Genomic DNA, 12,369 nt, shown 5'->3' on the forward strand with positions numbered 1-12,369 from the left:
TTGAGCGTACCAACGAAAGAATGTGCACGTTTCCGCTACGTCGGTTTTAATACAAATTTAAAAATACGAGAATGAATAGAAGAGATTTAACTTGAAATGTATTTTCATATCTTAATGAAGAGTGAGAAATCGATATGCTTTTTTTTGTTCATTTTACATGTACCTTAATTATTCTATTTATGTGTTCAATTCGCATGTGCTGCCAGCTTTCGTTTCATTAATGTATTCTAAATATATCTAAGTTCTTTTTTTAAATGAATAAACTTTATATCTTTTTAGGGATGTCGTTTATACACCGTCCAGTTTGATTAGTTGGTATTTATCATACATAGAGTTATGTGCGTCATCAAGAGTGTAACTATGGAGACAGCATCCTGCTCATTGTGAGTATAGTTTTCTTATCTAGATTAAAGATATCCAGCGTACTACATTATTCTTACAGTTTGGTAAATACCTTCATTTTGGTAGCGTAGGAGAAAAACAATATATTAACATTGCATTGGCTATAGGTTGGGCACCGGGAACAATTATGCTACCTGGCCTCTTTTTGCACTATTCGTTTTTCTCTAAGTATATTATGCTAACAGTTTCAATAGGTTTCAATACTTTTTACATAGCCCATTGTTAACACCCCTCCCCCTCCCCCGGGACCCCATCTGACGCATCTCTCGCCATTCCTGAAAACTGGTTCCACGAAAATTTGAGTTCTTGTTAAAAGGTTTTAGATTAGTTTCTTTTGAGAGTTAATGGTGAAAAAAAGGAAGGGTGGCGATGATTGCCCGAAGCGAGGGAAGAGAGGAAATTAATGTTTCTTCATTATTTATGTATCACCCTGGTAACACGACAACTGCCATGAAACGAATCTGGTTGAGTGCATTACATCCTGCAGAATATCTTTAATTGTAGAAATTACCGATACTGCTCATTGCAGTTACAGTTGAAAACTTAAACTATATTAAAGGAGAAGAGCTTCATTAGACGGGACAATGGACACATTGGTATACATACAGAGTGACGCTTCGGGTTTTTTGTATTGGGTTTTGTTTCTGCTTGTGTGTGTGTGTGTGTGTGTGACTTTTGATGTTTATGAGTACCACATTGAGTAGAAGAACCCTAATATTTTGTGGGGAGGTCAAAGGTCACTTGGAGTCACCAGGGGCCAAATAGTCAAAACCTCGTAAACACGATATCTCAAGGAGGTAAGTTAGGAGCAATCTCATATTTCGTAATTAGGAGTACCATAAGGAGCAAAAGCCTATTGTTTATTGTAGAGGTCAAAGTTCATTTGGGGTCACCAGGGGCCAAATTGTGTAAACCATGTAAACACGATATCTCAAGACAAAAAGCTTGGATCAATCTCGTATATCGTGTGAAGGAGTACCACATTGAGTTCAAGATCCTTATTGTGTTTGGTGGAGATCCAAGTCCATTTGGGGTCACTATAGGTCAAGTTGTGAAAACCTTGGGAAGGTTGGACGAATCTCATATTTAGTATGTAGTTGGCAAATGTTCAATACAAATTGTGGAAACCTTGTTTTATAAGCTACCGTATCTCCCACAGACCAGCCTATGAGATAACATGTGCATTACGCCTCATACGAATAGGAGGCTATTGGCAATTGAAAATAAGCTTATGGGCATCCGTAGAATCTAAAACTCAAAACTCGAACATATTTGCATTGGCTTCAACGTGCCGCTCGGAAGCCTTACTTTGCGTGCAAGGTTTACTTTGTAGTACAGCGGTTCTATTGGACGTTTTCCGTCGTATTTATTTCAGGTTGGATGTAGTTTCGTTGTGATCAGGCAGCGTCTATGAATCTTAACAGTTCATCTAGTTAGATTTTTTACTATGACCAATGTCAATGCGAAATAATTGTGTACAACGGTCTTAGTTTGGCAGTGAGTTTCACGAGCTATTGTCTGGATCGGCTGTTGATCTCAATTTGTGTAGTCTCTTCCACCAGTTTCGGCATATCTAGGCCTTAAAAGTAACGTTCGACTTTCGTCACGTTTATGATTATGGGACAACTTGAACAAACCTGGGTAGGGCTGTGAGCAATTTTATGTTGTCTATGCTAGCAACAGTTGGGTAGAATAGGGTTCGTTAACACAACAACGTGAAAAATACCAGTCAGAATACCAGTACACTTAAGATGGCAAAACATCTCATTAATTATTTCTTAAGGCATTTTCCTACTGGATATCAGTCATAATTCGCAAAGTATAGAACAATTTAAGGAGTTGAGACAAGTTTGCTGTTGTTTCTGCTAGGATTTTTGGAAGATCGATGCTCTTACAATCTCAGATTTTCATTGCGTAAAAGATCGCTTTTAATTAGGCAGTGTAATGGAGTAATGGCGATAATTTTTGCGCATCAATCTGCAGCTTTAAGACAAGATAAATAATGAGTCAAATGTACGAAGCCGCGCTAATCGAAAAGCGGTTCAAAGTAGCAGTAAGGTACTGTATAGGCTTAGGACTCGCGCACACCTAGCTAATATATATATATATATATATATATATATATAAATATATATATATATATATATATATATATATATATATATATATATATATATATATATATATATATATATATATAAACCTAGTTTTATACCTAGTAATATAGGAGCCAGACATAATGTAACAGAAGCTAAGCTTCTTACAGTAGGCTTAGCTTATTTATGATTCTGCGACATGTTTACTTTGTTCAACACTTACTTTTGGTGGAAAATGTTTAAATTTCAAACTGTAAAGAAACATGACTTTCCAATGCGCAATTACGTAGCACCATGTATCTGCCTAACCTTTGTTCATAGAAAGTATTGATGTTGCAGATCTGTACTTGGGAGACTTGAACAACAATCAAAGGCCTACTGGCGAGTGGAATTTGGCAAGTAGATGTTTAGTCACGGTCGCCAAATAGCGAGTACTTTTAAAAATATTTGTCGAGGCCTGAAAACCTTCAAAACATGATTTCTGATGGTAGAAATCATGGATACTGTTCATACATGGTATATGGATTAGCCATATTGAGATGAAAATCGTGGATACCTTTAATACTTGATGTGTGGATTCATAGCATTGAGTACAATTCCCCTATTGTTTTTGGTGCAGGTGTGTATAGGTGTGGATATGCCCCCGCCCCCACTACTGTCCGATGTGATGTTTGTATTTGTACTGTGTTTTAATTTTCTGCCATGTATATGACAATGTGTTTTTGTTTACTTTTGTTGTTAAGCGCTATGTAATCATGTTTGGAATAGCGCTATATCAAGCACTGTATTTATTTATGTATATGTTGACGATTAAAATTAGATTATTAGAATTATTAGAATATTGTAACGCTTTCCGCTTCGGTAGTATGGTGAAGTACCCAGGTGGCAAGTGAGGAAGGGGGTTGTAGAGAGAGACTCAGGGACACCGTTGAATAAAGTACACTAACAGTGCATGTAGAGTTTAAAAAGTATATACAATGTACCTGTCGTACATCTTTCGTAAAGTAATAAACAAATAATATACACAGAAAGTAATACAATAAAACCTAAACACAATAACAAGGGTGGCGTACATTAACTAGCCCTGTCAAGGCAAGCTAATCCCTAATAAGTAATATGTAAGCTGCCTAGTAAGTCCCTGAAACAACGTACAAATTCGGCATAGATTCTGCCTAGCAACTTACACTAAATATACCCCAACTAAATGCCTACACACGCTCCTTGCACAACATAATAAATGACCCCGTAACTGTGTAGAACCCTATACACGATTAACTGACCAATTTAGAAATAGCCAGTAAGATTGACAAGCGCCATAACCCAATTACAGCCGGTCAACGCTCTCTACAGTGCTATACGTATATGAGCTAACCCCGCCCCACTGTCTATGCACCCCCGATAGTTCCCCGTATACTAAGAACAAAGGCGGCCTTGTCCACCGGACTGTTAACACAAGGCCCCGGAAGCAAGAACCAACTCTCGCAGCCAGCAATAAACTGATACTTAAATTACACAAACCAAGGACCTCCCAGCTGAAACATTAAAGTAAGAAACATTTTATAACGGTAAAACAGGCAAGATAGAAAATACATACGAGAAAAGTTGGTTGCTTTCTCGTAACAATATATATATATATATATATATATATATATATATATATATATATATATATATATATACACATATATACATATATATATATACATATATAGTCGTTGTGCAATGTTAGTAGAGTGCCCTCAATTATCAAAACATGCATTTACTCTCTGAATAGGTCTAAGGTCATCGAAGAGAGAAAGAGAGAGAGGTTGCGTCATTCATGACCATCATATGCATATACGGTTACAAATGTTCTGATATATTTACTAATAACTTCTTTTACTTTGTATGTGGGGTTAAAAAGTGGAGTGTAAATGCACACCCATACTAGCATTGCATACCGTTTTAGGACAGAGGCTCAGCAACACCAATTGTGGTACACTGATGGTCACTGTCCCACAAATTTTGACACAGGAACTCATTGTAGTATCACACGGTGTCGACCATACATGTGTGAATCATAATCTCTGTGTGAAATAGAGGCGTATGTAATACAAACAGAGGTCTACCACCATCTACTAGGCAGAGGCTCTATATGACTGCACAGGCATTCAGAATTTACAGAATATATTTGTATCACATATATGTTCTGTACCCCACAAGCTACACTGGTACTCAAATAAAACAAAAATTAGGTCCTACATTGCGAATGATAACTTCACTGTACATGTAAGGTTTGAAGCCACTGAAATTTAATGTTTGTTTTTTATCCGAGAACTCTGGGTTTAAGTGTGAAGACCAAACACAGAGCAAGACATACAAAAAATGGAAAACTCAACTGGATTGAATCAAGAAAGAAATTATAATTATTAATAACAAACAATATACAGCTGATTTGGGCCCAGTCAAAGAATTAAATAAAATAGCCTACAGTCGTGAGGGGCGCACTTAAAAGTTAAAGCAAATACACTTAATTTAAAAGTTGATTCTGGTGGGTTGGCCTGCTGGTGACATCAAGTATTCCACGAAATCAGATCTTCCACGACATCAGATCTTCCACGACATCAGTAATGTTGAACATAATGCAATAAAAGGTATCATGAATGTCTCCCACAAAATAGTATCCTTTAATATATAAAAAATAGTGTCCCAGGATATCCTTTGCAGTAAAATAATGTCCTTTATAACAAATAGTGTCCTGGAATACCCTTTATAACAAATTAATATCCTTTGTAACAAATAGTGTCCCGCAATATCCTCTATAGTAAAATATTATCCTTTATAACAAATAGTGTCACAGACTGTCAGTTGAATAACACGTCTTCCGTAAAATAATAAGGACTACAGTAACTTCTACTTTGTAAATTCAGGTTTAAAACAAACTATCCAGCCTTTAAAACTATATTTCTCCTCTTTTGCAACTGCCTTCCTCAGTTACTCATAGAAAACTCCTTATACCCCTCACAATCCTCCATTCTTTCTAAAATATATACAGCACAGACCGAACCTCCTGCGAGGGCTAATTTCCAGGACGAACAAGATAGTTGCCTAGCAACCCAGAAGAGGTAGCAGCTAGTGTAAAGGTGTTAAACCACCCTTTTGCTGCCACAAGACAAAATCCAGGGGTCCCGTCTGTCTTCTTCTGTCGTTGTCTGTTTCTTGATCGATCTTCTGTCCTCATCCACCGTCTAGAAGTACCATGCAGTGTCTTCATCCATCTGCCTGCTATTACATCTGTAAGAAAAAGAGGATAAGACAAACAGTTAAAACATATCAAATATATTGCAAAACTCACCCACCCGGGATCCCCTGTCTGTCTTCTTAGGGCGTCCCCAAGAGTCATGGTCCCCCCGCTTATTCATCCATTTCATTCCTCCTTCAGATCTGAATGTACAAAGCTAAAGAAAACAGTTACAACATATCAAACACATTGTGAAACCCACCTATTCAGGGGTCCTGTCAGTCTTCTGCCTTTTCATTCATCTTCTGTCCTGTTCCACCGTCTCCAAGTGCCATCCAGCGTCTCCATCGATCTGCATGCTGTCATATCTGAAAGAACCAAGTTAAGGAAAACAGTTAATGTTGATAGTTGAAAAGGTCAATATATATATATATATATATATATATATATATATATATATATATATATATATATATATATATATATATATACCTTCGTCAGCAATACTTGGCAGTTGAATGAATGGTACAACATTTAACACAATGGAAGTATGACGCTAGATAAGTGCAAGTTGCATTGATGGAATTAGAACCAAATAAACCATGACTATATATTGGAAGCGGATTAAGGAGCAAAGAACGGATTACATATGTTTATAGAACTGATAGTTGTTAAGGGGTCCCAAGTCTTTGTTGAGGCCGGATCTCGAAAGAGATACTTTGAACAGACTTTATGTTAATGAAATGGAGGTAAACGACAAAGGCAAATGAATATGTATGTAATTGAAATCGTAATGAGATGGAAAATCAAAACAGTGAAAAAACTACCAGCCTCCACCGGGATTCGACCCCAGGCCTCCCCGCTTTATATGCGGACACTCTATCCACTAGGCTATGTTTGCTGATTGTTGAGAGGTTGTCCAAACCGGTAAGGAGGGTCGTAATTCCACTATATATATATAGTTGTTAGAGTGGGTTAAAAATCAGGAGAATTGAACCGGGAGGTTGAAGGGCATTCTAATAGTCTAATGTGAAATCTCTCAGAGTGATCCACGAGAGAATTTAACAGGCTCGGAGGTAGGGTGCTAAAGTATCTCCCTTTTCTTGTTCGATGTCCGAGTACTAAGTTGTCATTTTATGAAAACTACTGATGCCGTGATCATCTATAGAAAACATATATAATGAAGTATAGGCTTGAGAATATGGCGAATTTATATGTTTATAAGTCAATGGAGCAATCAATTGCAATAGATATGTAATATTCCAAAGTGACACGCGCATATGACCTACGTGTGGCTGATCTAAAATGTACTAGCGCCACGATATATAGATATATATAGATTTCTGACCATGTCTATGCAATTCAACAGCAGACAAACCGGTTAGTTCTGTGGTAATATCATGCTACCAAAATAATTAATATGTTAGAACCTGTTTAATCAAGACACCAATGATTGATAAATTCTTATAATTCCTTTCTGGGAAAATAACCATCATCCACAAATTCTTGGGAAGTTTTTTCTTGATGAAATGGGAACTTCTTTTAAGTATATTTCAATATATCAAGTCTATTTCTACTCAATGTTCCATTTAATTAATTAATCAAATTGTTGTTTACAAATATTGAGAGCCATCAGTAGTGCTCTTATTTTTGAGCATGTTGGAAATTGTCGGATAATGTTTTTTATAACTCTTTATCTGTAGATGAAATGCCCTTTCAAATAATTCCGGGACGATGGAAAGGGTGAAATTAATAGATTAAATGTATGAAGAAGAGCAGTTGTATACAAAACTAATCTTTGACGATAACCGCTAACCATTGAATAACTTATCATTTTGGCATATATATGAATATATATATATGAAAATGTATGATATAAAGCTATTTTTGTATCTCGAGGAGAGCTACTCTTGGAACTTAAGATTGCACGTAATGTGCGAAATGGTCACGTGGTACTACAGAAGTATTGACATCGTAATTCCTTCATTGGCCCAAAACACTGAGAATGTTGTGGTCACGTGGTACTTTAGCTCTATTGATATCGTATCATCATACTAGAGGGATGAATTATGACAACATGATAATAACTATATTCACAATACCAGTTGATTGCTAACTCAGCAGCGGGTTCAAGTTCTCTTAAAATGTTTATGTAGTTTACTCCGTTTTTGCCCCCAAATTGCAAACAGTTTCCCAAAATCCCCCAACTACATACATAAACGTCTATCGTTGTCGACAGGAAATGTTTATGGGAAGTTCTTCGGGGCATTATTTGATCATAAAACCTAGCATTACGTCACACCATGCAAGTCTGAACTTTTCTAATTCGGAACTTCCCACGCACCATGTACGTTGATCATTGAATAAATAATATGCTTTTCAGAAAACAGGAGGATAAAATGAGTATACTCGAAGAACAGGAAAGGGGAGACAGTAAACTCCTTGGTGACAAGGACAAGCGATGCAGAGACGGGTGAAGACGGTGTGAAGACGGTGTGAAGACGGTGTGAAGATGAGGCAATATTTGTGAAATCGGAGAAAAAGAGAAAAAACAACAACCTTTAAAACAACTTTAACAATTGTTGAATGTATCAAAGAAGATTCCTTATCTATGACAACGTTAAATTCCCGTCAAATTGTTAAAGGCGTGTTCACGTGTATTTAATAAGCAGGCATTTCTCTCAAGTAACATTAATTTACTGGCATGTTTCTTTCTCTCACATATAACGAAGAATTAACGAAATGAATATTTAGCATGTTCAAATCATTCTTATTATTATAATGATATGTTATGCATGGGGGTGGTTAAGGAGGGGGGGGGGCAAAGGAGAGGGAGTTGCTAAGAACGGTATAGCAGAAGGTCAGTCTATTTAGTCTGACTGAAAAGAAGTTAGTCCCGAAAAGAGGTCAAGGCATGGTGGCGTATTTTTCCACTTGCTGGACGTCCCTTTCCTGTGTAACCAATCATACATGTGCTATAGATTGCAAGTTCGTAACAAATCACACATCGTAAAAGTAGACCCTATAACATATATACAACATACAAAGAACAAAAGACAGGCCGGTATCTTAAGCTCGTATTTTTATTGGGGGGGGGGGGGGGGTTGGGGACGGCGAAGCTCGGATTCGCTGATTTCCCCACCCCCCCCCTGTAAGTGGTTTTCCATATGAGGAATGTTTTGGGGCAAATGGCTTAGATGCAACATAGTGCTATCAGTTTTGTAATTTTGAATTATATCTGGGTTTTCATTTTTCTACGATTCTATAACGTGTTGTATTAACTTTAAGTGATTTGGAAATAGTTGATTTGGGCAGGGGGCGTGGGCGGGGTGAACGTTCTCCCATGCCCCGGTGGTTGCGACCCAAAGTGAGGGCCCGGGCATCATACGTATAAGTGTAGCACTCAACTAAGCAAATAGCAACTATTCCCATTTTGACTTTTCAAAAGCAATATAAGGAGAGTATAGTCACAATAGCAAAATTTGCCATTATTGTATTAATAATCGCTCTTGAAGACTTTTTTTTCTCCAAAAATATACCCATGTTCTTTCCATATCATTACTAAAGTATATCTCAGTAGATTTTACGACGTTGCTATTAACTCACTTTTATCTTCAGGCTTTCCCCATGTGTCTGCACACCAAGACAAGCAATATATTTCTCGTATATTCCTCCATCCGTCTTATACGAATTCGGTCAATAACTCCGCCGGAGTCCTCTGCGAAGTAAATTTCTCAATTCACAAATTCATTTCTCCGGCTTGTTGACTGTTTTGGAAAGGAAAAAGTCTACATAGTCTAAAGTAATAGCTATAGGTAAAATCAATACCGGAACGAAGTTATCCTCAAGGAAAGTGGCCCACATTTTCATTAGACAAATAAAGCGTTGAAGTGTACACATTGCGTGCATTAAGTAGCCTAGGGAACCACCGCATCTTATACTCTTCATCAAAGGTATACGCATGATGAGTATAGAGGAGACACATTTACTCAAGGATCTATTAACGTGGAGTGGATTGTGCTTGAACGATACAAGAACGGCAATACCTCAACAGGTGAGGTTTATACCGGGTCATCGCACGCTGCTTATTGCGGAATTTAATCGAGACAGCAGCATGTACCTCAACGGGGAGGACACACAGTCTCGGAGAAGCTAGCCTATACTTGCTGTTCGGGGGGACGACTTGATTTATTCAAGGAATGATTATTACTGCTTGTATAATTGAAATGGACCATACAACAACAGCAATTGTGCCTCAATTGGTGAGGTTTATATAAAATAATCTCTGTTTGCAGTAGACTTTCATCATGCAGCATCAGCAGTTTCCTCAATATGCGAGGTTTATATTCAGATGATTGTTTGCAGTCAACTTTCGTCTATATGATTCATTATCATGATTTTTGAGTGAGGTGGAGTAACAGATTCAGATTGGAAAATGTATATGGGTGGTTGAAATATAACATTGTTTAAATATCACCTCGTTGTCATCTAGTTGTCTGTATTATATACACCTATTACACCATGCAGCCCAGTATTCAAAACATACGTTACCGTCTTATTCTTTTATCCTAAATCAGATCATTTTTCAAAGAACAAAATGAGCATGATGCTAATTAGTGAATTTAGTGGGAAGCTACTGTATGCACTGACCAGATTTAGTGTGTTCTTATATGCCATAACGCAAAAATCTATGAAACTGATATCTATTGTCCCATTCTCTTATATTTCATTGTTCTGTCACTGTTATTCTGTCTCCCAACACTTCGTGGGTATTTGCCTGTTTAACAGCCTCCGCCCCTCCACCCCTACCTCCTTTCTCTCACTATTTATTTTATCACTAATTCTGAAGGGATCTGTCAAGCTTTTTTCGCGTACAAGTTAGATTATACAAGAACACCTCCAGCATGCCCGCATTGCCATGGCAACTAATGTTCGGTGTTATATAACAGTATAACAACAAACTATAGTGTAAAATATCGAGTGATAGTAGTATGTTCTTTCCATTATATTTAAAGGTCATGACGTTGGTTGACATAGATAAATGATGAATTCGCCACTCCTCTAAAATAAAACTCATCACATTTCATTGCCAAAGCTTTACTGCTCAAGGAGCAATTTAGTATGCAAAACGGTCTTTAATTATGTTCCGAGATTTAATTTGGTAACCACAATCCTTGAAACAGAAATGATTCGATTGATTACAAAATAATTAAGTTAGACTGTGACTGGCTCGATCGGCCTTCCATATACTACACATTTAAGTCGAACATGGACGGGGGGGGGAGAATGATGTCGTTTCCTTTTTTGGGGTTTTATTTTTGGTTCATTTTCAGTTCTATATTAAGCTTTAAATAGTAAGTTAAGCTTGCCATTAGCGATATTGCTTCGTTCAGATTTATTCTCCGAATGCTCGTATGAGGCACGTATTTAGTAGTTGATAAATGTTTTCCGTTTCTGTATACGTAGACACGCCACAGTTTATAATGAGTTTGGCTAAGTATAGTGTGTTAAGTTAGTTTGTTCATAAAGAGTTGAAAATAGTATACTTCGTGTAAACTTAACACATTTCGGATGCTTTCTTTTCGTTTTCCTTTGAGTAAGCTGTATCAAGCGTACATGTGATGCCGCACCGTATAAAAGGTTAAATGTTGGAACATTCGTCATGGAGGCAGGAACCGAGTGCGTCAGAGGTAAAATAAACTGGGCATTTCCGTCGATAAACAACAAGAAACGAAATGGCATGTTGACGTTGAAAATGTCTAATCGCATTCCCAACCCTATACTATCATCCTCTCTTTGGTCAGAGTAACGAGGACCGTGACCAGAAGGTAAAATGGAAACGACTGAAAGAAAATGTCTGATAAACTTGATGTTCATATGAACATTCCATTCCATGTTGCTTTCTCTAGGGGCGACAATGTATTTTCCATTATAGGTACGTTGTTATTCTTGCATGGTAACCATCTCCACCATTGAATTATCTTTCCTGTCTAATGCATAAAGTAATGCCATTCCGTTATTAACTTCATACAAACAAGATATGCAAGAATCACCACGAAATTTTATGCATTTTAGATCCTCCTGCAAGCATGGAACTCGCGGAGAAGCCTATTTGGCTTATCAAAGCTGCAAGCTGACCGAAGTCAGTCTCTTACATTCATATTTAACGTCCATGATTATGCATTGTCAACAACTGTGTAACTGGATGACATACATTAATCTTGGAGTGACTCGAACCGGGGACCCTATGATTGGAAGGCACCGGACGTTAACCACTGAGCTAATAGTCCTAGAAATTGACAATAATTTACTGTCCAAAACTCTTCGTGATGGAAGGTACGTAGAGGCCAGAATTGTAATGCGAGTACAGCGACATGTTCAACGACATGAGTACATTGTAGCTTTCCCATTGATATGAGTACAATAAAGAGTACACGAGGCTCTAAAACACGAGTATATATACGAACATTTCACTTGAACTTCTATCTTGTTGAGTGTACAAAATTGCCCGAGTACTATAGTACACAATCATGCGGACGAGTACAGGTTAGTACAGCAAGGCAACTGTGCTAGAATACCAGTACGATTTCGGACGCACCAGCTTATAGTAGAGAGATGGTACAAACTATTAATAACAATAGGGACCAAACA

The 12,369-nt window shown here is 37.4% G+C and overlaps 1 long non-coding RNA gene across 1 annotated transcript; it reads right to left on the minus strand.

Annotated features, from left to right (window-relative positions):
- Window positions 1–4,244: 4,244 nt before the first annotated feature.
- LOC139979218 (uncharacterized) lies at window positions 4,245–9,603 on the minus strand. The gene is made up of 3 exons (XR_011797129.1): window positions 9,325–9,603; window positions 5,981–6,086; window positions 4,245–5,771 (listed from the first exon to the last, which is right to left on the minus strand). It is a non-coding gene; the product is annotated as an uncharacterized lncRNA (long non-coding RNA).
- Window positions 9,604–12,369: the final 2,766 nt, after the last annotated feature.

The sequence above is a fragment of the Apostichopus japonicus genome, chromosome 13 (assembly GCF_037975245.1).
Source record: "Apostichopus japonicus isolate 1M-3 chromosome 13, ASM3797524v1, whole genome shotgun sequence".
Taxonomy (NCBI): domain Eukaryota; kingdom Metazoa; phylum Echinodermata; class Holothuroidea; order Aspidochirotida; family Stichopodidae; genus Apostichopus; species Apostichopus japonicus.